Source organism: Pseudophryne corroboree, chromosome 11, assembly GCF_028390025.1.
Source record: "Pseudophryne corroboree isolate aPseCor3 chromosome 11, aPseCor3.hap2, whole genome shotgun sequence".
Lineage (NCBI taxonomy): Eukaryota > Metazoa > Chordata > Amphibia > Anura > Myobatrachidae > Pseudophryne > Pseudophryne corroboree.
The window spans coordinates 4,991,951-5,014,119 of record NC_086454.1 but is presented as its reverse complement, the minus strand read 5'-3'; the positions used below and the strand labels follow the sequence as shown (position 1 = coordinate 5,014,119).

The window sequence follows — 22,169 nt, the reverse complement described above, 5'->3', positions numbered from 1 at the left end:
GGGATTAGAAGGAGGACAACCAAACTTTTATAAAATGTGCGTCTTAAAGGAACACTTAAAGCTAGGGAGACAGGTTGAAAGTCTCACTGGGGGAGCTGTACCAAGACTTGGAGAGCAAGAAGAAAAATGATAAAGTACCAATCAGCTCCTGACATTTTTCAAACACAGACTGTAACGTGACAGGAGCTGATTACTTTGTATTTTATCTCACTCCAAGGTTTGATATATCTTACATTTGGTTAGGAAATGAGTACCAGGGGATGGGGGCATAAAAGGCAAAATTATGAAGGTAAGAGTGAGTGGAAGCATCAAGAGAAGTGCTGGTCAGAGGAGGAGTGGGGTCTAGGTGGTGAGTGGTGGTCAGAGGAGGAGTGGGGTCTAGGTGGTGAGTGGTGGTCAGAGGAGGAGTGGGGTCTAGGTGGTGAGTGGTGGTCAGAGGAGGAGTGGGGTCTAGGTGGTGAGTGGTGGTCAGAGGAGGAGTGGGGTCTAGGTGGTGAGTGGTGGTCAGAGGAGGAGTGGGGTCTAGGTGGTGAGTGGTGGTCAGAGGAGGAGTGGGGTCTAGGTGGTGAGTGGTGGTCAGAGGAGGAGTGTGGGTTAGGTGGTGAGTGGTGGTCAGAGGAGGAGTGGGGTCTAGGTGGTGAGTGGTGGTCAGAGGAGGAGTGGGGTCTAGGTGGTGAGTGGTGGTCAGAGGAGGAGTGGGGGCTAGGTGGTGAGTGGTGGTCAGAGGAGGAGTGTGGGCTAGGTGGGGAGTGGTGGTCAGAGGAGGAGTGGAGTCTAGGTGGTGAGTGGTGGTCAGAGGAGGAGTGGGGTCTAGGTGGTGAGTGGTGGTCAGAGGAGGAGTGGGGTCTAGGTGGTGAGTGGTGGTCAGAGAAGGAGTGTGGGCTAGGTGGTGAGTGGTGGTCAGAGGAGGAGTGTGGGCTAGGTGGTGAGTGGTGGTCAAAGGAGGAGTGTGGGCTAGGTGGTGAGTGGTGGTCAGAGGAGGAGTGTGGGCTAGGTGGTGAGTGGTGGTCAGAGGAGGAGTGTGGGTTAGGAGGTGAGTGGTGGTCAGAGGAGGTGTGGGGGCTAGGTGATGAGTGGTGGTCAGAGGAGGAGTGTGGGCTAGGTGGTGAGTGGTGGTCAGAGGAGGAGTGTGGGTTAGGTGGTGAGTGGTGGTCAGAGGAGGAGTGTGGGTTAGGTGGTGAGTGGTGGTCAGAGGAGGAGTGGGGTCTAGGTGGTGAGTGGTGGTCAGAGGAGGTGTGGGGTCTAGGTGGTGAGTGGTGGTCAGAGGAGGAGTGGGGTCTAGGTGGTGAGTGGTGGTCAGAGGAGGAGTGGGGTCTAGGTGGTGAGTGGTGGTCAGAGGAGGAGTGGGGTCTAGGTGGTGAGTGGTGGTCAGAGGAGGAGTGTGGGCTAGGTGGTGAGTGGTGGTCAGAGGAGGAGTGGAGTCTAGGTGGTGAGTGGTGGTCAGAGGAGGAGTGGAGTCTAGGTGGTGAGTGGTGGTCAGAGGAGGAGTGGGGTCTAGGTGGTGAGTGGTGGTCAGAGGAGGAGTGGGGTCTAGGTGGTGAGTGGTGGTCAGAGAAGGAGTGTGGGCTAGGTGGTGAGTGGTGGTCAGAGGAGGAGTGTGGGCTAGGTGGTGAGTGGTGGTCAAAGGAGGAGTGTGGGCTAGGTGGTGAGTGGTGGTCAGAGGAGGAGTGTGGGCTAGGTGGTGAGTGGTGGTCAGAGGAGGAGTGTGGGTTAGGTGGTGAGTGGTGGTCAGAGGAGGAGTGTGGGTTAGGTGGTGAGTGGTGGTCAGAGGAGGTGTGGGGGCTAGGTGATGAGTGGTGGTCAGAGGAGGTGTGGGGGCTAGGTGGTGAGTGGTGGTCAGAGGAGGTGTGGGGGCTAGGTGGTGAGTGGTGGTCAGAGGAGGTGTGGGGGCTAGGTGGTGAGTGGTGGTCAGAGGAGGTGTGGGGGCTAGGTGATAAGTGGTGGTCAGAGGAGGTGTGGGGGCTAGGTGATGAGTGGTGGTCAGAGGAGGTGTGGGGGCTAGGTGGTGAGTGGTGGTCAGAGGAGGTGTGGGGGCTAGGTGGTGAGTGGTAGTCAGAGGGTGAGTGGTAGTCAGAGGAGGAGTGTGGACCGAGAAGACATTGGAGGGTTCAGCGGAGCTGGAAAACGAGATGAGTAGCAGCATAAAGACAGACTGGCAAGTGTGAGGACGCCAGAGATAGGGGTTATAATAGTCTAGGTGGGAGAGGATGACTAAATGGAAAAAAGAGTTTTGGAGAAGAAGGCTGGATCACAGAGATGTTGCAGAGGTGGAAGCGACAAGATTGAAAGAATGTGAGAATAGAAAGAGGGGCTCAGGATGGCACCAAAGCACTGGACATGAGGGACATACGTGGTGGAAATATACAACAGAAAGAGAGGGGATTGGAAGGGAGACAAGACACTGAGGCTGGTCTCGGCAATGTCATGTTTCAGAGAGTGCTGGGACATCAAGCAGAAAGGTAGAGACACAAAAGACGGAGAGAGATCAGGGAGGAGAGTTACGCTGTAGTGTCATCAGCACATAGATTGTATTGGGGGAAAAGGCGCTGGTGAGACTTTCATGGGAGCAGGTGTAACATGAGAATAGAAGGGAGTAAGGACAGACCTTTAATGATCTCCAACAAACAGAAGGAAAAATGGACAGGTGGAGCCAGAGGAAGAGACAGAAGGTGTGGTTAAAGAGGTAGGAGTCAGCTACGAGGGGACAGAGCCATAGAGCGAGAGTGTGGAGAGTTTGTAGGAGGAAAGGTGTGAGAATGGTCCACAGTATCAGGAGTAGAGAGAAATAGCCATTGGGTATGTTGAAGAGGTCACTGGTGACCCTGACAAGGGCAGATTCAGTGGAATGGGGGAGGCAGATGTCAGATTGGAAAGGGTCAACAAGGGCATGTGAGGAGAGATGGAGGAGAGATTGGGCAATCATTAGTGAGACAGCTGGTGTCAGCTGGAGGTATTTTGGGACTGGGTGAGACACGGGCATGTTTAATGGAGGAGGGGACAGAACCAGGAGAGAGGGCAGGTTGAAGAGATGGTGAAGATAAGAGCAGGTTTCAGGAGAGAGGAAGTAGTGGATGTGGGAGGGAATGAGCCCTTGGTGGCAGGTGGAGATGAGAAAGAAAGATGAGGATGTGGACCTCTGCCCTGGTGATGGAGAGACAGGACATGAAGGCAGGAAGATGAGGGTTGTGATAGGATAGGAGTAGTGTGGCAGACGTACACATCATTGCTTAAGCTTTGATATTGGTACTAAAGACGGTGGCAAAGTCCAGAAGCTACAGTAGGAGGATGGTACAGGAGGTAGTGGAGGGAGCTGAAGGAGGCAAATAACTGGTGAGGATTGGGAGGAGATAAGAAGTTCTTGGGGCAGAGCTGTAGGAAGAGATTGTGAATGTGAAACAGAGGACGTATGGTGGCGCTCAGCGCTGGAGCATTTCTGTCGTAGCGCTTATCAGTAGGTCAGTCATTACAGCCGTCAGAACAAATTTTTTTAAATCCCCATTTATCACAAGAATGGAAAAAATATCCCATGGCGTGGCAATCTGTGGAAAAACTCTAACCACGCGACATTCCGCTGCCAAGAAAATACAACATAAATACAATGAATCCACGTTTAAAACCAGACAATAAACATTATTTACAAAGAGATAAATAAAAAAATATTCGTATAATAGCGCATTACTTAGAGACTATTAGCGGGTTATTGTTATGAGATGCCGCAATTCCTGTTACATAGACGCTGCTGGTAAGGCGAGAATCGCTGTACAGCGGGGGAAGCAAGCACTGGCCAGACACTGTGGACGGGTATATTGTTGCGGAATGTGGTGGTAAATTGGGGGCAATATACGGGGACCGTCCAGCTTACATTTTTTGCAACTCCCATGACAAGCACATAAATAGTCGACGACCTGTTACACACATTGATCGCATAAGAGTACAGCCAGCAAGCACAAAGCCTTACGCTGCCCCCACACGTTATAATCAGCCCCTCTCTTGGCGCGAGATCCCAGAAGACTCAGCTTCATCTGTGACCTTGTACTTGTTTAAAACAAATTAGTGCGCGGTTCAAGTCTCTGGCACAGTGCGCGGTATTTCCCAGGGTCTGCGAAGCGATTACGACGCAAATGTAAAGACACGGGGCCTAATTCGGAGCTGATCGCAGTAGCAAATTTGTTAGCAGTTTGGCAAAACCATGTGCACTGCAGGTGGGGCAGATGTAACATGTGCAGAGAGAGTTAGATTTGGGTGGGTTATATTGTTTCTGTGCAGGGTAAATACTGGCTGCTTTATTTTTACACTGCAATTTAGATTTCAGTTTGAACACACCCCACCCAAATCTAACTCTCTCTGCACATGTTACATCTGCCCCACCTGCACTGCACATGGTTTTGCCCATTAGCTAACAAATTTGCTGCTGCGATCAGATCTGAATTAGGCTCAGTCGTGCCATATGGTATATAGACAGGAAGGGCAGTGCAGTCACCAAGGTAGGTGGCACCCAGTAGTGCCTCCAGTGCGCCCGAGATGGGTTGCGGCTTTGCAGCACGCCCCCCCTTTTCATCGCTCCGGGGGTGCCCAGCATTCACGGAGATGGTAAGTTGAGACTCTGCCTGACCGGTCGCCTTCTCCTTAGTGACAGGAGCCGGCCGCTGCAAACAATATATGATACCTCATGTACTGAAAGCGTCCCTGTTGCTATCACTGTATATGGAGAATGTGTTCATAGACAGCAGGTACAGCTACGTACGCCACATATTTATAAAAAATAACGAACAGAAACACTACAGATCACATTTCTTCCCAAATAAATCTATTCTTTCTTCTCTCCCCTGACCAGAACCACTGGACGATTGCCCTCATTCCGAGTTGTTCGCTCGCTAGCTGCTTTTAGCAGCATTGCACACGCTAAGCCGCCGCCTACTGGGAGTGAATCTTAGCATAGTAGAATTGCCAACGAAAGATTCGCAGAATTGCGAAAAGAAACTTCTTAGCAGTTTCTGAGTAGCTCCAGACTTACTCGGCATCTGCGATCAGTTCAGTCAGTTTCGTTCCTGGTTTGACGTCACAAACACACCCAGCGTTCGCCCAGACACTGCCCCATTTCTCCAGCCACTCCCGCATTTTTCACAGAAACGGCAGCGTTTTTTCGCACACCCATAAAACGTCCAGTTTCCGCCCAGAAACACCCACTTCCTGTCAATCACACTCCGATCACCAGAACGAAGAAATTTCTTCATAAAGCCGTGAGTAAAATACCAAACTTATTAGCAAATTTACTTGGCGCAGACGCACTGCGTACATTGCGCATGCGCATTAGCGACTAATCGCTCCGTTGCGGAAAAAAAATAACGAGTGAACAACTCGGAATGAGGGCCAATATCCTCCAATAATGAGTCAATGCAGGAGTACACTGACAGCAGAGATTGTATTCCCAGGATATCCTGTTTTACAGCCCAGTCCTGCTGACAGCTCCAGTATCAGGGGATGGGGGGTTTCCATAAACTTTTAATGACCTAATCCATACACAGAGTTGTCTGTTTTACGCAGTTTGTTGGCGCAGTCCATCTGTCCGCTGCTAATATATGCAGAATTCATTTCTTAGAGTGCAGGGGCTTATCTGTAACCAGATTATTCTGCCTGAAAAACCTCAGATTCTGGGGCTGACACTTCAGTTATCTCATCGTGTTACAAAGTCCTTTTCCTGCAGGAAGAGACGCCATCTGTGGTCTCGCTGCGGCCTGTGGAGACACGCAGGGTCCTGTGGTGTGCACCTTAGCTTAGGGTCTCCCTGATCAGGAGTAATGTCTCCAGTCTTCTGAAAGCAGTCAGGGGAGAGGGTGCATTAAGACCAGCAGTAAGCCTTACCGACGTGGCCTTACTGACGTGGCTGTACCTCTCAGACCATAGTCACCGATTTCTCATCAATGCAGATAGAATTTTGCCAGATAATTTGCGTAAACCGCCCAGCGCAGTTACACTTATCTAGTACGGAAGTCGACCAGAATTAGGCTGACTGTAAAGGGTTAATCTACCAGACACTCAGGTGGGAAATAAAACTCGATTTTCTGTATTAACTAAATATTCCTCATCTAGAACCTACATATATGATGGTGAGATCATTGTAAGCACTTAAATGTGGCTTTTATTTGGATTATCACTAGAAAACAAAGACCACGTATACCTACTGTATATGTCAGTGGTGTCACTAGGGGGGGGGGGGGGTGAGGTGTGTGGACCGCATTGCATATGTCAGTGGTGTCACTAGGGGGGGTGAGGTGTGTGGACCGCATTGTATATGTCAGTGGTGTCACTAGGGGGGGTGAGGTGTGTGGACCGCACTGTATATGTCAGTGGTGTCACTAGGGGGGGTGAGGTGTGTGGACCGCACTGTATATGTCAGTGGTGTCACTAGGGGGGGTGAGGTGTGTGGACCGCACTGTATATGTCAGTGGTGTCACTAGGGGGGGGTGAGGTGTGTGGACCGCACTGTATATGTCAGTGGTGTCACTAGGGGGGGGGTGAGGTGTGTGGACCGCACTGTATATGTCAGTGGTGTCACTAGGGGGGGGGTGAGGTGTGTGGACCGCACTGTATATGTCAGTGGTGTCACTAGGGGGGGTGAGGTGTGTGGACCGCACTGTATATGTCAGTGGCGTCACTAGGGGGGGTGAGGTGTGTGGACCGCACTGTATATGTCAGTGGCGTCACTAGGGGGGGTGAGGTGTGTGGACCGCACTGTATATATCAGTGGCGTCACTAGGGGGGGTGAGGTGTGTGGACCGCACTGTATATGTCAGTGGCGTCACTAGGGGGGGAGGCGAGGTGTGTGGACTGCACTGTATATGTCAGTGGCGTCACTAGGGGGGGGGGGGGGTGAGGTGTGTGGACCGCACTGTATATGTCAGTGGCGTCACTAGGGGGGGTGAGGTGTGTGGACCGCACTGTATATGTCAGTGGTGTCACTAGGGGGGGGTGAGGTGTGTGGACCGCACTGTATATGTCAGTGGTGTCACTAGGGGGGGGGTGAGATGTGTGGACCGCACTGTATATGTCAGTGGTGTCACTAGGGGGGGTGAGGTGTGTGGACCGCACTGTATATGTCAGTGGCGTCACTAGGGAGGGGCGAGGTGTGTGGACCGCACTGTATATGTCAGTGGTGTCACTAGGGGGGGTGAGGTGTGTGGACCGCACTGTATATGTCAGTGGTGTCACTAGGGGGGGTGAGGTGTGTGGACCGCACTGTATATGTCAGTGGTGTCACTAGGGGGGGTGATGTGTGTGGACCGCACTGTATATGTCAGTGGTGTCACTAGGGGGGGTGAGGTGTGTGGACCGCACTGTATATGTCAGTGGTGTCACTAGGGGGGGGTGAGGTGTGTGGACCGCACTGTATATGTCAGTGGCGTCACTAGGGGGGGGGGGGGGGGGGGGGGTGAGGTGTGTGGACCGCACTGTATATGTCAGTGATGTCACTAGGGGGGTGTGAGGTGTGTGGACCGCACTGTATATGTCAGTGGCGTCACTAGGGGGGGGGGGGTGAGGTGTGTGGACCGCACTGTATATGTCAGTGATGTCACTAGGGGGGGTGAGGTGTGTGGACCGCACTGTATATATCAGTGGTGTCACTAGGGGGGTGAGGTGTGTGGACCGCACTGTATATATCAGTGGTGTCACTAGGGGGGGAGGTGTGTGGACCGCACTGTATATATCAGTGGCGTCACTAGGGGGGGTGAGGTGTGTGGACCGCACTGTATATGTCAGTGGCGTCACTAGGGGGGGTGAGGTGTGTGGACCGCACTGTATATGTCAGTGGCGTCACTAGGGGGGGTGAGGTGTGTGGACCGCACTGTATATGTCAGTGGCGTCACTAGGGGGGGTGAGGTGTGTGGACCGCACTGTATATGTCAGTGGCGTCACTAGGGGGGGGTGAGGTGTGTGGACCGCACTGTATATGTCAGTGGCGTCACTAGGGGGGGTGAGGTGTGTGGACCGCACTGTATATGTCAGTGGCGTCACTAGGGGGGGTGAGGTGTGTGGACCGCACTGTATATGTCAGTGGCGTCACTAGTGGGGGCGAGGTGTGTGGACCGCACTGTATATGTCAGTGGTGTCACTAGGGGGGGGGGGCGTGAGGTGTGTGGACCGCACTGTATATGTCAGTGGCGTCACTAGGGGGGGTGAGGTGTGTGGACCGCACTGTATATGTCAGTGGCGTCACTAGGGGGGGGTGAGGTGTGTGGACCGCACTGTATATGTCAGTGGTGTCACTAGGGGGGGGTGAGGTGTGTGGACCGCACTGTATATGTCAGTGGTGTCACTAGGGGGGTGAGGTGTGTGGACCGCACTGTATATGTCAGTGGCGTCACTAGGGGGGGGTGAGGTGTGTGGACCGCACTGTATATGTCAGTGGTGTCACTAGGGGGGTGAGGTGTGTGGACCGCACTGTATATGTCAGTGGCGTCACTAGGGGGGGGTGAGGTGTGTGGACCGCACTGTATATGTCAGTGGTGTCACTAGGGGGGGGGTGAGGTGTGTGGACCGCACTGTATATGTCAGTGGTGTCACTAGGGGGGGGTGAGGTGTGTGGACCGCACTGTATATGTCAGTGGCGTCACTAGGGGGGGGGTGAGGTGTGTGGACCGCACTGTATATGTCAGTGGTGTCACTAGGGGGGGGTGAGGTGTGTGGACCGCACTGTATATGTCAGTGGCGTCACTAGGGGGGGGGTGAGGTGTGTGGACCGCACTGTATATGTCAGTGGCGTCACTAGGAGGGGGTGAGGTGTGTGGACCGCACTGTATATATCAGTGGCGTCACTAGGGGGGTGAGGTGTGTGGACTGCACTGTATATGTCAGTGGCGTCACTAGGGGGGGTGAGGTGTGTGGACCGCACTGTATGTGTCAGTGGCGTCACTAGGGGGGGTGAGGTGTGTGGACCGCACTGTATATGTCAGTGGCGTCACTAGGGGGGGTGAGGTGTGTGGACCGCACTGTATGTGTCAGTGGCGTCACTAGGGGGAGTGAGGTGTGTGGACCGCACTGTATATGTCAGTGGTGTCACTAGGGGGGGGTGAGGTGTGTGGACCGCACTGTATATGTCAGTGGCGTCACTAGGGGGGGGGGGTGGACCGCACTGTATATGTCAGTGGTGTCACTAGGGGGGGGGGGGGGGGGGGGTGGACCGCACTGTATATGTCAGTGGTGTCACTAGGGGGGGTGAGGTGTGTGGACCGCACTGTATATGTCAGTGGTGTCACTAGGGGGGGGTGAGGTGTGTGGACCGCACTGTATGTGTCAGTGGTGTCACTAGGGGGGGGGGGGGGAGGTGTGTGGACCGCACTGTATGTGTCAGTGGTGTCACTAGGGGGGGGGGGGGGAGGTGTGTGGACCGCACTGTATATGTCAGTGGCGTCACTAGGGGGGGGTGAGGTGTGTGGACCGCACTGTATGTGTCAGTGGCGTCACTAGGGGGGGGGGGGTGAGGTGTGTAGACCGCACTGTATATGTCAGTGCTGTCACTAGGGGGGGCTGAGGTGTGTAGACCGCACTGTATATGTCAGTGGTGTCACTAGGGGGGGAGGCGAGGTGTGTGGACCGCACTGTATATGTCAGTGGTGTCACTAGGGGGGGGGGGGGGAGGTGTGTGGACCGCACTGTATATGTCAGTGGTGTCACTAGGGGGGGGGGGGGGGGGGGGAGGTGTGTGGACCGCACTGTATATGTCAGTGGTGTCACTAGGGGGGGGGGGGGGGGAGGTGTGTGGACCGCACTGTATATGTCAGTGGTGTCACTAGGGGGGGAGGCGAGGTGTGTGGACCGCACTGTATATGTCAGTGGTGTCACTAGGGGGGGGGGGGGGGGAGGTGTGTGGACCGCACTGTATATGTCAGTGGTGTCACTAGGGGGGGGGTGAGGTGTGTGGACCGCACTGTATATGTCAGTGGTGTCACTAGGGAGGGGGGTGGGGGAGGTGTGTGGACCGCACTGTATATGTCAGTGGTGTCACTAGAGGGGGGGGGGGGGGGGGAGGTGTGTGGACCGCACTGTATATGTCAGTGGTGTCACTAGGGGGGGGGGGGGGTGAGGTGTGTGGACCGCACTGTATGTGTCAGTGGTGTCACTAGGGGGGGGGGGGAGGTGTGTGGACCGCACTGTATATGTCAGTGGCGTCACTAGGGGGGGGTGAGGTGTGTGGACCGCACTGTATGTGTCAGTGGCGTCACTAGGGGGGGGGGGGTGAGGTGTGTATATGTCAGTGGTGTCACTAGGGGGGGCTGAGGTGTGTAGACCGCACTGTATATGTCAGTGGTGTCACTAGGGGGGGAGGCGAGGTGTGTGGACCGCACTGTATATGTCAGTGGTGTCACTAGGGGGGGAGGCGAGGTGTGTGGACCGCACTGTATATGTCAGTGGTGTCACTAGGGGGGGGAGGTGTGTGGACCGCACTGTATATGTCAGTGGTGTCACTAGGGGGGGGGTGAGGTGTGTGGACCGCACTGTATATGTCAGTGGTGTCACTAGGGAGGGGGGGGGGGGGAGGTGTGTGGACCGCACTGTATATGTCAGTGGTGTCACTAGGGGTCGAGGCGAGGTGTGTGGACCGCACTGTATATGTCAGTGGTGTCACTAGAGGGGGGGGGGGGGGAGGTGTGTGGACCGCACTGTATATGTCAGTGGTGTCACTAGGGGGGGGGGGTGAGGTGTGTGGACCGCACTGTATATGTCAGTGGTGTCACTAGGGGGGGGGGGGGGGAGGTGTGTGGACCGCACTGTATATGTCAGTGGCGTCACTAGGGAGGGGTGAGGTGTGTGGACCGCACTGTATATGTCAGTGGTGTCACTAGGGGGGGTGAGGTGTGTGGACCGCACTGTATATGTCAGTGGTGTCACTAGGGGGGGTGAGGTGTGTGGACCGCACTGTATATGTCAGTGGTGTCACTAGGGGGGGTGAGGTGTGTGGACCGCACTGTAGATGTCAGTGGTGTCACTGGGGGGGGGTGAGGGTGAGGTGTGTGGACCGCACTGTATGTGTCAGTGGCGTCACTAGAGGGGTGTGGTGTGTGGACCGCACTGTAGATGTCAGTGGCGTCACTGGGGGGGGGGGGGGGGGGGGGGTGAGGTGTGTGGACCGCACTGTAGGTGACAGTGGTGTCACTAGGGGGGGGGGGGTGAGGTGTGTGGACCGCACTGTAGATGTCAGTGGTGTCACTGGGGGGTGAGGGTGAGGTGTGTGGACCGCACTGTGTGTGTCAGTGGCGTCACTAGGGGGCGTGGGGTGTGTGGATCGCACTGGCCCAACACCAAATAGCAGTGCTGGAGCATCCAGTGTATTGGTAAATGTCATACCAGGGGTCATCACTTCAGTGATAAGACGTCACGCCCCCTTTCGCACACGCCAGGACTCCGCAATGGGCGACACCATCCCTAGTGACGCCATTGTCTACACAGAAAACATAAGAACAAGTCCAAGGAAGAAGTGTACATACTACATACACCGCATATGGAACCAAGACCAAACACCAGCGGCGATAAGGCCTAACCCACATTAGCGCTTCTCTGATATAGCTTATAATGCGTCTCTGAACACGTACTATAACCGGAGATTATACTAACGTGTGAGGACTGTTTCTGGATACGGTTTTGTGATTGGAAAAGCACTGGAAAGTCAAAAGGGCGTCACTGCGTGGATTATTGGCGAATGGCGCAGTGTTCCGGTGTTTATATGTCATCAGGAACGAGGGCTCTATACAGACTTTGTGCAACTCTAAGAGTATAATAAAGTATAAACCTTCTATATAACCGCACCGCTCGGCTGAACATCGTGTTCATTCCTCAGACATAAAAGCCGGCCATTAATTCAGAAGGCTTCCATAAAGGTCTGACATTACCACGACCCGTATAACTAAACTACTGCGCCGACCTCCGAGCATCATTTTGCAATCCAGAAAGTGAAGTCATATTTTAATTAACAAGCCTGTAACAGATTATTCTCTTCTCTCTGTGGGTAATTACACTGACTAATTACACTGACTCATCTGCTAGTGATACCGAGCGCCTTCTGCGCACCGAGGCGACCCGCACACCATTAAACCTCCGGGACGGAGAGCCGGTCACTCAGCAGCCAGTGTGTAATGGAGTTAGTGGCGGCGGTACAAGTCATTAAAGTAACGAGCGGCTTATTGTCATTTTGGACAAAGACCAACACTTTCAGGCAGCGGCTACGACGACAAAACCAGACAAACATTCTATAAGTGAGTGCGTTATTGTGGAGCTTCTAGCGGCCTGTGCCCCCTCCTCCTGCCCCGGTACGTTCCCCCTCTCCTCCACACTTACCCCCCCTACATCCATTGTCTCCTCACATGACGCATGCAGTGGGGCTGATGCTGTGTACGATTTTACAGTACGCGTGCTCCGGAGCCAAAGATGCGCAATTGCGGGTGATACGCAAAATCTGGCGTATCTCTACTGGCAGCAGTTGCGGACACATTGGATGGGTTATCACTGGTGACAGGGCGTGCGCAGGTAGGCAGAGATCGATGCGGACAGAATCGCAGGCCGAGCCTGTTTTCAGACGGATCTTTTGCACTAGGGATATTACCAATGCGCACAGATGGTGATGGCGGTACAAGCAGATGGCTAATGGCGGTCTTACCATATACACGCGTACTACTCGGCATGACGGCGAGTATCCGGATTATTTCCGTGCACACAACGCAGGAGCATGCCAGTCAGCTGTCATTTTATGTCTTAATGATCAGTAAAACATCCAGATATGGGGGGGATGTATCAAGCCTTGGAGAGTGATAGAGTGGAGAAGGTACCCAAAGCACCCAATCGCGTCTGTCGTTTCATACGAGTAAATCTGATTGGTTGCGGATATCTGCTGTGGACACAACTAATACACGTGGGGAGGATTTAATTTGATGTATATTTATATCTGTCTCATCTCGCCCTATATACATAATATAATGCTATAATTGCCTGACTACGGAGCTTAGTAAATAGACTGTTCCGGATTAAAGACTTCAGAACGGATTCTTGGCATCACCACGTAATACTTGTAACAGCGAGCGTTTCTCAGACATGGGAAAGTCTTGGTTTAATCAGCGATGTTTTCCTACATCAGTCATTTGTCAGCGTTGCGGTTCCCCCGGCTCGGAGCAGTAACATCATTTATCCAGCCCAAAGCCAGACAAAATAAGCCCCATAATTACCCGTACAGATCACGCCCGCACCTCACACAAATCAGCCCCACGCAATCCTGGCATCTAATGGAGAACTACTTCCACTGAGCTGGGAACATCGATGGACGTCAACTGTCGCCCCCAGATGTCCACCCCTACTGTAAGTCCACTGTGAATGCCAGCAAGTTGGCACAGTGCGTTATATTAAGAATAAACCATCAAGCATGCCCACAGAGCTGGGTGCACACAGGGCTGTACTGACCTACCTGAGGCGTTACCTGCTCCAGCGTCTGAGCGACACCCGGTGGCTCAAGCACCTGGATATGAAGCTCTAGAATACATCTAGCGTACCCATACCACACAGGGCTGTACTGACCTACCTGAGGCATGTAGGTAACTTCTCCACTGCTCCTCTTTAGAAGGTTTGATACATCTCCCCCAATGCGTGGTGATGTAATACACCGCAGGAAGACGCACAACTTGAGGCAGTGCTCCTCTGCGCACAACTGTATCATCGATGGTTTACACCTCTGGCTGCTTTAGAAACTAAAGTCACATATCACCGAACGCCATTACCCGGTGGCAGAAGCACTTCAAGAATCCGATTCCACCCATCCGATGGTCCTCCCTACTGTGAGGCAGCAATGCTAACCACTGTGCTGATCAACTAATAAACTTCTGTACCTCTTTTCCCCAGACGCAGTCATACCTCCACAATGCAAATACAGATTGCACCAGCGCCACACCAGGCTGCAAGAGTGTACTGCGCGTCATCAGTATCGCCCAATCACTGAACTACGGCACAGCGCACCTGTAGCAATCGCTCATGAATCAGGGGTATAAGAGGGGGACACGGTCGTTAGGTCGACCCAACTTAGGTCGGCATTGCCATTAGGTCAACAGGTCAAAAGGGCGACATGAGTTTTTTTTTTTTAAATCATTTTTTGGATTTTTTTTCATACTTAACGATCCACGTGGACTACGATTGGAACGGTAATCTGCCAAGAGAGGTGGTAGCGGAGCGCGTCACATTGCCCGAAGCATGGAGAGCGAAGCGAGGGGACACGGTGCACTAATTGGGGTTCCCGGTCACTTTACGGAGAAAACGACACCAAAAACAGTCAAAAACCTCATGTCGACCTTTTGACCTGTCGACCTAGTACATGTCAACCTAATGAGTGTTGACCTAAGTTGGGTCGATCTAATGACGCATACCCTTAAGAAGATTAATACCAGAATCCTAAATTTACATTTTGAATTTAAAAAAACAAAAAAATAAAACTGGGAGGATTCTTGTGACACTGCGGAGTGTGATCACCTGACTGACGATGAACCAATCACAATGATCCATAATTAACCAGTGTCACCGACACTGCGAAAAAAAGAATAAAAAAAAGAGGCGCCTCAAATGACGGGTCACAACTACTAGTATTTATATGCTTAGGGCTGGGACTTGTTGTTCCACAGTCACTGCAGAGCCGCTGCATGCTCACCTATGCTGCATATACTCAGAGTATTGATGCTGAGACTTCTAGTTCCCCTCAGACACAACCCTTTTACAGGTTATAGCTGCCTCGTGTGCCAGCAAGGGAACAATGGCAGCCAGCGGAAGGTGAGAGGGGCGGCAGGATAAACTGAATTTACCTCACAAGTGCTCTCAGCAGTTCCACGCCGTCTCTTTCTATGTCAGGGATTTTATTTGTTGCTATAGTAATGGCCAGAAGGACCTGCGTTTTATGAAATCCCTGTTTATTGAGGTGTTCTACAGCCGCCCTCCGCTCTTTTAACACCTTCGGAACATTCAGGAGCGAGCAGGAATGGCGCAGCCTGGGCCCAATTCTAACAGAAACATTTCCCGTTCACGTCAGAGATCCTTCCATCCAGAATCACGGCACAAAACGTCCCACACAGCCGTATTCACATTCACACTTTACAAAGGTCTACGAGTAAAACAACTTATTATTTAGTTTCACATACAAATAATACGACGATAAGGACAGAAAGTGTGTGCGGGACATTTAGTACAGAGTGGCAGAGTGCGGCAGAGAACAAAAGTCCAATGCCGCTCTTCTTACATGTCCCACAGTATTATAGTACCATTATTTATCTGTTCTCACTGTTTAGCCCTATGGGAGGGGGGAGGGACGTGTTATATATGAATTATTAACGCAATTCTCTATAGAGGGACATCCGCGCAGAACGGCTTCTCTAGTTCTCCATTTTAATTTTACATTTCTGTTAACAGAATTTAGAGCAATTTATATAATTTATCAGCTCAAACAACCACATCTAATAGCAATGCCGTCTATTATCCGTATCAATTGTAACCATGACGCCTATTTATGAAGCAGTGATAACTCTTTTCTCCGCCGTCTTTTTCTACCCTCCCCAAAGGCTTCTACGGTGACAGCGGCGTCAGCCAACATCATCGCAGGCGGGCGTTGGCCATCACCGGCAGCGGGGAACCATTGCTGGATACCCGCCTGGCAAAATTCGCATAAAATAACATGTGCGGACCTTCGCTGCGCGTTATATATAGGGGCGATATGCAACAATACATAAAGGGGCATAAAATGAGAACCCTCCATAGTTAGTGATCTGGTAGAGAACTTCCGTGTCGATCGGCTCACTGCTCTCCCTGGGCATCTATGCTTGACGCGTTCCCCCAGGTGCCAGATCTGCCCGCGTTTCACCACCGTCACCCCAGCGGCTGATCTCACTGGACAATAAGAGGTCTGCCGCCAATTTGGGTAATTTTATATGTGAAGAAAAAGACTAAATGGAAAACGCATCTTCAGAGATGATTTCTGAGACTTGTTGTTTCTTCTTCCACACAAACCCGGAACGTTGTGTGAGCTCGGAGAAAGGTCAGCGACAGATCTGTCTCCAGGAAGGCGTCACAACATCACTTATCTACTTTCCTTATTAACATCTTGTTCATTGATTCTGCCGCTGCGCTGAGATGTTACCAGTGATGGATCGTCCACTGTCCCGGGGGAAATAAATTGTTACCACAGATGGAGCAGAACGCGGTTTGCACCCGGTGAATCACCCCCTGATTGCAGCATGCGTCCGGGAGGTGAGTGGTGCAGTATATAGTTCTCAGCATCAGTAACGTCTGCTCCCCCCTCTGCTATATGTGCAGTGTGGCCAGCTGGCTGCTCTCCACCTAATGTGTGTGACCGCGCCGCCGAAGTCTGGCTAGGACTCTGCAATCTGTCACAGAAAACAGAACAATTTGCTCTGGACATTCGCAGACGTCTCCGATAACTCAGAGGGGCTCAATCTTTCCAGCGTCTTCCGAAACTTACATTTCAAGACCATTTATTGTTTTACACTTAAAGGGCCCTGCTCTTATTACATCATTATTTTATCTGCCGACATCGGTGGGTCAGCGAGACCTGCATAACCACACCCACTTGTCACATGAAGGAAGACTCAAGGCCGGGGGGTAAATACAGGGACAGGGCCTAAGACCCAAGATGGAGGGAGTGGGACAGGGCCCATGACGGAAGAACGGGACAGGGGGAGCGGGACAGGCTTAGATGGGGAAGCAGGATTTACTCAGTAACACAGGGAAGTTAGTTTTGTCGGCTTTCTTGTTAAATATATAATTCTATGTACATACAGTGTTTTAAGGACAAATTGCAACACAGAAATTTGAGATTTTGTCCATAAAAACCAGGAAGGAAACTGGGAAATCTGGATGTGACAAAATAAATGAAATAAAAAAACACCATTAAATAAAGGCACATAGCGATTATTCAGATGACACTTTGTGCTATACTGTTAGCTCAGTTGTATGATTTCCTCCGTTTAGTAAATACTGCAGTCATTGTATTGGGGTGTGCAGGACTGCGTCGGTAAGGCTATGGTTTAGTAAATACTGCAGTCATTGTATTGGGGTGTGCAGGACTGCGTCGGTAAGGCTATGGTTTAGTAAATACTGCAGTCATTGTATTGGGGTGTGCAGGACTGCGTCGGTAAGGCTATGGTTTAGTAAATACTGCAGTCATTGTAGTGGGGTGTGCAGGACTGCGTCGGTAAGGCTGTGGTTTAGTAAATACTGCAGTCACTGTATTGGGGTGTGCAGGACTGTGTCGGTAAGGCTATGGTTTAGTAAATACTGCAGTCACTGTATTGGGGTGTGTAGGACTGCGTCGGTAAGAATATGGTTTAGTAAATACTGCAGTCACTGTATTGGGGTGTGCAGGACTGCGTCGGTAAGAATATGGTTTAGTAAATACTGCAGTCACTGTATTGGGGTGTGCAGGACTGCGTCGGTAAGGCTATGGTTTAGTAAATACTGCAGTCACTGTATTGGGGTGTGTAGGACTGCGTCGGTAAGGCTATGGTTTAGTAAATACTGCAGTCACTGTATTGGGGTGTGCAGGACTGCGTCGGTAAGGCTATGGTTTAGTAAATACTGCAGTCACTGTATTGGGGTGTGCAGGACTGCGTCGGTAAGGCTATGGTTTAGTAAATACTGCAGTCATTGTATTGGGGTGTGCAGGACTGCGTCGGTAAGGCTATGGTTTAGTAAATACTGCAGTCATTGTATTGGGGTGTGCAGGACTGCGTCGGTAAGGCTATGGTTTAGTAAATACTGCAGTCATTGTATTGGGGTGTGCAGGACTGCGTTGGTAAGGTTATAGTTTAGTAAATACTGCAGTCATTGTATTGGGGTGTGCAGGACTGTGTCGGTAAGGCTGTGGTTTAGTAAATACTGCAGTCATTGTATTGGGGTGTGCAGGACTGCGTCGGTAAGGCTATGGTTTAGTAAATACTGCAGTCATTGTATTGGGGTGTGCAGGACTGCGTCGGTAAGGCTATGGTTTAGTAAATACTGCAGTCATTGTATTGGGGTGTGCAGGACTGCGCTGGTAAAGCTATGGTTTAGTAAATACTGCAGTCAATGTATTGGGGTGTGCAGGACTGCGTCGGTAAGGTTATAGTTTAGTAAATACTACAGTCATTGTATTGGGGTGTGCAGGACTGCGTCGGTAAGGCTATGGTTTAGTAAATACTGCAGTCATTGTATTGGGGTGTGCAGGACTGCGTCGGTAATGCGGCGTTGCGCCGCCCTTGCAGTTGAGTAAGCACAGTGCAGTTTCTCACCTCAGTTCAGCTGTCCAGGCCTCAGCTTTGGCACAGTCGCATCAATCAGTGATACCAGCGACCGTCTCGCAGACCTCCCAGGAGTCCCTGCAAAACAGACGGAGAGACATGAAGGGATCTAGTAAGCAGTAAACACTCTGCCAGTCTGTTAGTGTACGGTGTGTCATGTGTCAGACAGAGCTTATCTGGTTAGGGTCAGAGCTCTGACAGGCAGCCGCTCATGTCCTAGCACCGCCCGCTATACACCATTGCTAGGGTACAAGTCGCACATTCCTGGGGCAGCGAGACCGTTATTACACGTATATCTAACCTTATATACATTATCTTCTACATCATATCTATTAGAACGTATGTGTTTGTCACACTGTGAGGATGATTCTGAGTCACGCAATGCTGCAACCACTTTATCGTCTTTTGCCGCAGCTGCGTCTGCAGTTTTATGCTTAGTTTAGGCTAATCAGCCCCTGGTATTATAGTGTGCGCCTGACACACAAGTACTGGGACACCCACTGTCACAACTGAGGCACCGCGGAGGCTTGCCCCACCCCCACCAGAGTGCGGTCCCCCATGTACATGATGAAGCGTTTGCAATCACTCCTATGACTCGACCATGACGTGGAATATCTTAGTACATCTGCAGCCACCTCCCTGTCACCGGCCAAAGCATTCCAGCGTCTGCGCAGCTCACGGTACACCGCAGGACGCCTCTGACTTTACAGATTTGCAAGCTTGACCAGTCGCACAAAAATAAGAATTTACTTACCGATAATTCTATTTCTCGGAGTCCGTAGTGGATGCTGGGGTTCCTGAAAGGACCATGGGGAATAGCGGCTCCGCAGGAGACAGGGCACAAAAAGTAAAGCTTTACGATCAGGTGGTGTGTACTGGCTCCTCCCCCTATGACCCCCCTCCAAGCCTCAGTTAGGTACTGTGCCCGGACGAGCGTACACAATAAGGGAGGAATTTTGAATCCCGGGTAAGACTCATACCAGCCACACCAATCACACCGTACAACCTGTGATCTGAACCCAGTTAACAGTATGATAACAGGGGAGCCTCTGAAAAGATGGCGCACTACAGCAATAACCCGATTTTTGTAACTATGTACAAGTAATGCAGATAATCCGCACTTGGGATGGGCGCCCAGCATCCACTACGGACTCCGAGAAATAGAATTATCGGTAAGTAAATTCTTATTTTCTCTATCGTCCTAGTGGATGCTGGGGTTCCTGAAAGGACCATGGGGATTATACCAAAGCTCCCAAACGGGCGGGAGAGTGCGGATGACTCTGCAGCACCGAATGAGAGAACTCCAGGTCCTCCTTAGCCAGGTTATCAAATTTGTAAAATTTTACAAACGTGTTCTCCCCCGACCACGTAGCCGCTCGGCAGAGTTGTAATGCCGAGACCCCTCGGGCAGCCGCCCAAGAAGAACCCACCTTCCTTGTGGAGTGGGCTTTTACCGATTTTGGCTGTGGCAGGCCTGCCACAGAATGTGCAAGCTGAATCGTACTACAAATCCAGCGAGCAATAGTCTGCTTAGACGCAGGAGCGCCCAACTTGTTGGGAGCATATAGTATAAACAGCGAGTCAGATTTCCTGACTCCAGCTGTCCTTGAAATGTATATTTTTAAAGCTCTGACAACGTCCAACAACTTGGAGTCCTCCAAGTCGCTTGTAGCCGCAGGCACTACAATAGGTTGGTTCAGATGAAATGCTGACACCACCTTAGGGAAAAAATGCGGACGAGTCCGCAGTTCTGCCCTGTCCGAATGGAAAATCAGATATGGGCTTTTGTAAGATAAAGCTGCCAGTTCTGACACTCTCCTGGCCGAAGCCAGGGCTAGTAGCATGGTCACTTTCCATGTGAGATATTTCAAATCCACAGTTTTTAGTGGTTCAAACCAATGAGATTTGAGAAAGTCCAAAACAACATTGAGATCCCACGGTGCCACTGGAGGCACCACAGGGGGCTGTATATGCAGCACTCCCTTAACAAAAGTCTGGACTTCAGGAACTGAAGCCAATTCTTTTTGGAAGAAAATCGACAGGGCCGAAATTTGAACCTTAATAGATCCCAATTTGAGACCCATAGACAATCCTGATTGCAGGAAATGTAGGAATCGACCCAGTTGAAATTCCTCCGTCGGAGCACTCCGATCCTCGCACCACGCAACATATTTTCGCCAAATGCGGTGATAATGTTGCGCGGTTACTTCCTTCCTTGCTTTAATCAAAGTAGGAATGACTTCTTCCGGCATGCCTTTTTCCTTTAGGATCCGGCGTTCAACCGCCATGCCGTCAAACGCAGCCGCGGTAAGTCTTGAAACAGACAGGGACCCTGCTGAAGCAAGTCCCTTCTCAGAGGTAGAGGCCACGGATCTTCCGTGATCATCTCTTGAAGTTCCGGGTACCAAGTCCTTCTTGGCCAATCCGGAACCACTAGTATCGTTCTTACGCCTCTTTGCCGTATAATTCTCAATACTTTTGGTATGAGAGGCAGAGGAGGAAACACATACACCGACTGGTACACCCAAGGCGTTACCAGCGCGTCCACAGCTATTGCCTGCGGATCTTCTGGGTGAAGTCCCCACTCTCCCGGGTGGAGGTCGTGTCTGCTGAGGAAGTCTGCTTCCCAGTTGTCCACTCCCGGAATTGCTGACAGTGCTATCACATGATTTTCCGCCCAGCGAAGAATCCTTGCAGCTTCTGCCATTGCCCTCCTGCTTCTTGTGCCGCCCTGTCTGTTCACATGGGCGACTGCCGTGATGTTGTCCGACTGGATCAACACCGGTTTTCCTTGAAGCAGAGGTTCTGCCTGGCTTAGAGCATTGTAGATTGCTCTTAGTTCCAGAATGTTTATGTGAAGAGACGTTTCCAGGCTCGACCACACGCCCTGGAAGTTTCTTCCTTGTGTGACTGCTCCCCAGCCTCCCAGGCTGGCGTCCGTGGTCACCAGGATCCAATCCTGTATGCCGAATCTGCGGCCCTCCAATAGATGAGCACTCTGCAACCACCACAGAAGAGATACCCTTGTCCTTGGAGACAGGGTTATCCGCTGGTGCATCTGAAGATGCGACCCTGACCATTTGTCCAACAGATCCCTCTGGAAAATTCTTGCGTGGAATCTGCCGAATGGAATTGCTTCGTAAGAAGCCACCATTTTTCCCAGGACTCTTGTGCATTGATGTACAGACACCTTTCCTGGTTTTAGGAGGTTCCTGACAAGCTCGGATAACTCCTTGGCTTTTTCCTCCGGGAGAAAAACCTTTTTCTGAACAATGTCCAGAATCATCCCTAGGAACAGCAGACGTGTTGTCGGAATTAACTGGGATTTTGGAATATTCAGAATCCACCCGTGCTGTTTTAGCACTTCTTGAGACAGTGCTTATCCCATCTCTAGCTGTTCTCTGGACCTTGCCCTTATTAGGAGATCGTCCAAGTATGGGATAATTAATACGCCTTTTCTTCGAAGAAGAATCATCATCTCGGCCATTACCTTGGTAAAGACCCGAGGTGCCGTGGACAATCCGAACGGCAGCGTCTGAAACTGATAGTGACAGTTCTGTACGACGAACCTGAGGTACCCCTGGTGTGAGGGGTAAATTGGAACGTGGAGATACGCATCCTTGATGTCCAAGGATACCATAAAGTCCCCTTCTTCCAGGTTCGCTATCACTGCTCTGAGTGACTCCATCTTGAACTTGAACTTCTTTATGTACAGGTTCAAGGATTTCAGATTTAGAATAGGTCTTACCGAGCCATCCGGCTTCGGTACCACAAATAGAGTGGAATAATACCCCTTTCCTTGTTGTAAAAGGGGTACCTTGACTATCACCTGCTGAGAGTACAGCTTGTGAATGGCTTCCA

At 51.5% G+C, this 22,169-nt stretch overlaps 1 protein-coding gene across 1 annotated transcript in view; it reads right to left on the bottom strand.

Moving 5' to 3' along the window:
* TSPAN18 (tetraspanin 18) overlaps window positions 1-22,169 on the bottom strand; it is a 218,390-nt gene that overhangs the window by 86,514 nt on the left and 109,707 nt on the right. Inside the window, exon 2 of the mRNA XM_063946054.1 lies at window positions 18,300-18,386. The gene's annotated coding sequence lies outside the window, so the exon portion shown is untranslated. The remainder of the gene's footprint in view (window positions 1-18,299; window positions 18,387-22,169) is intronic.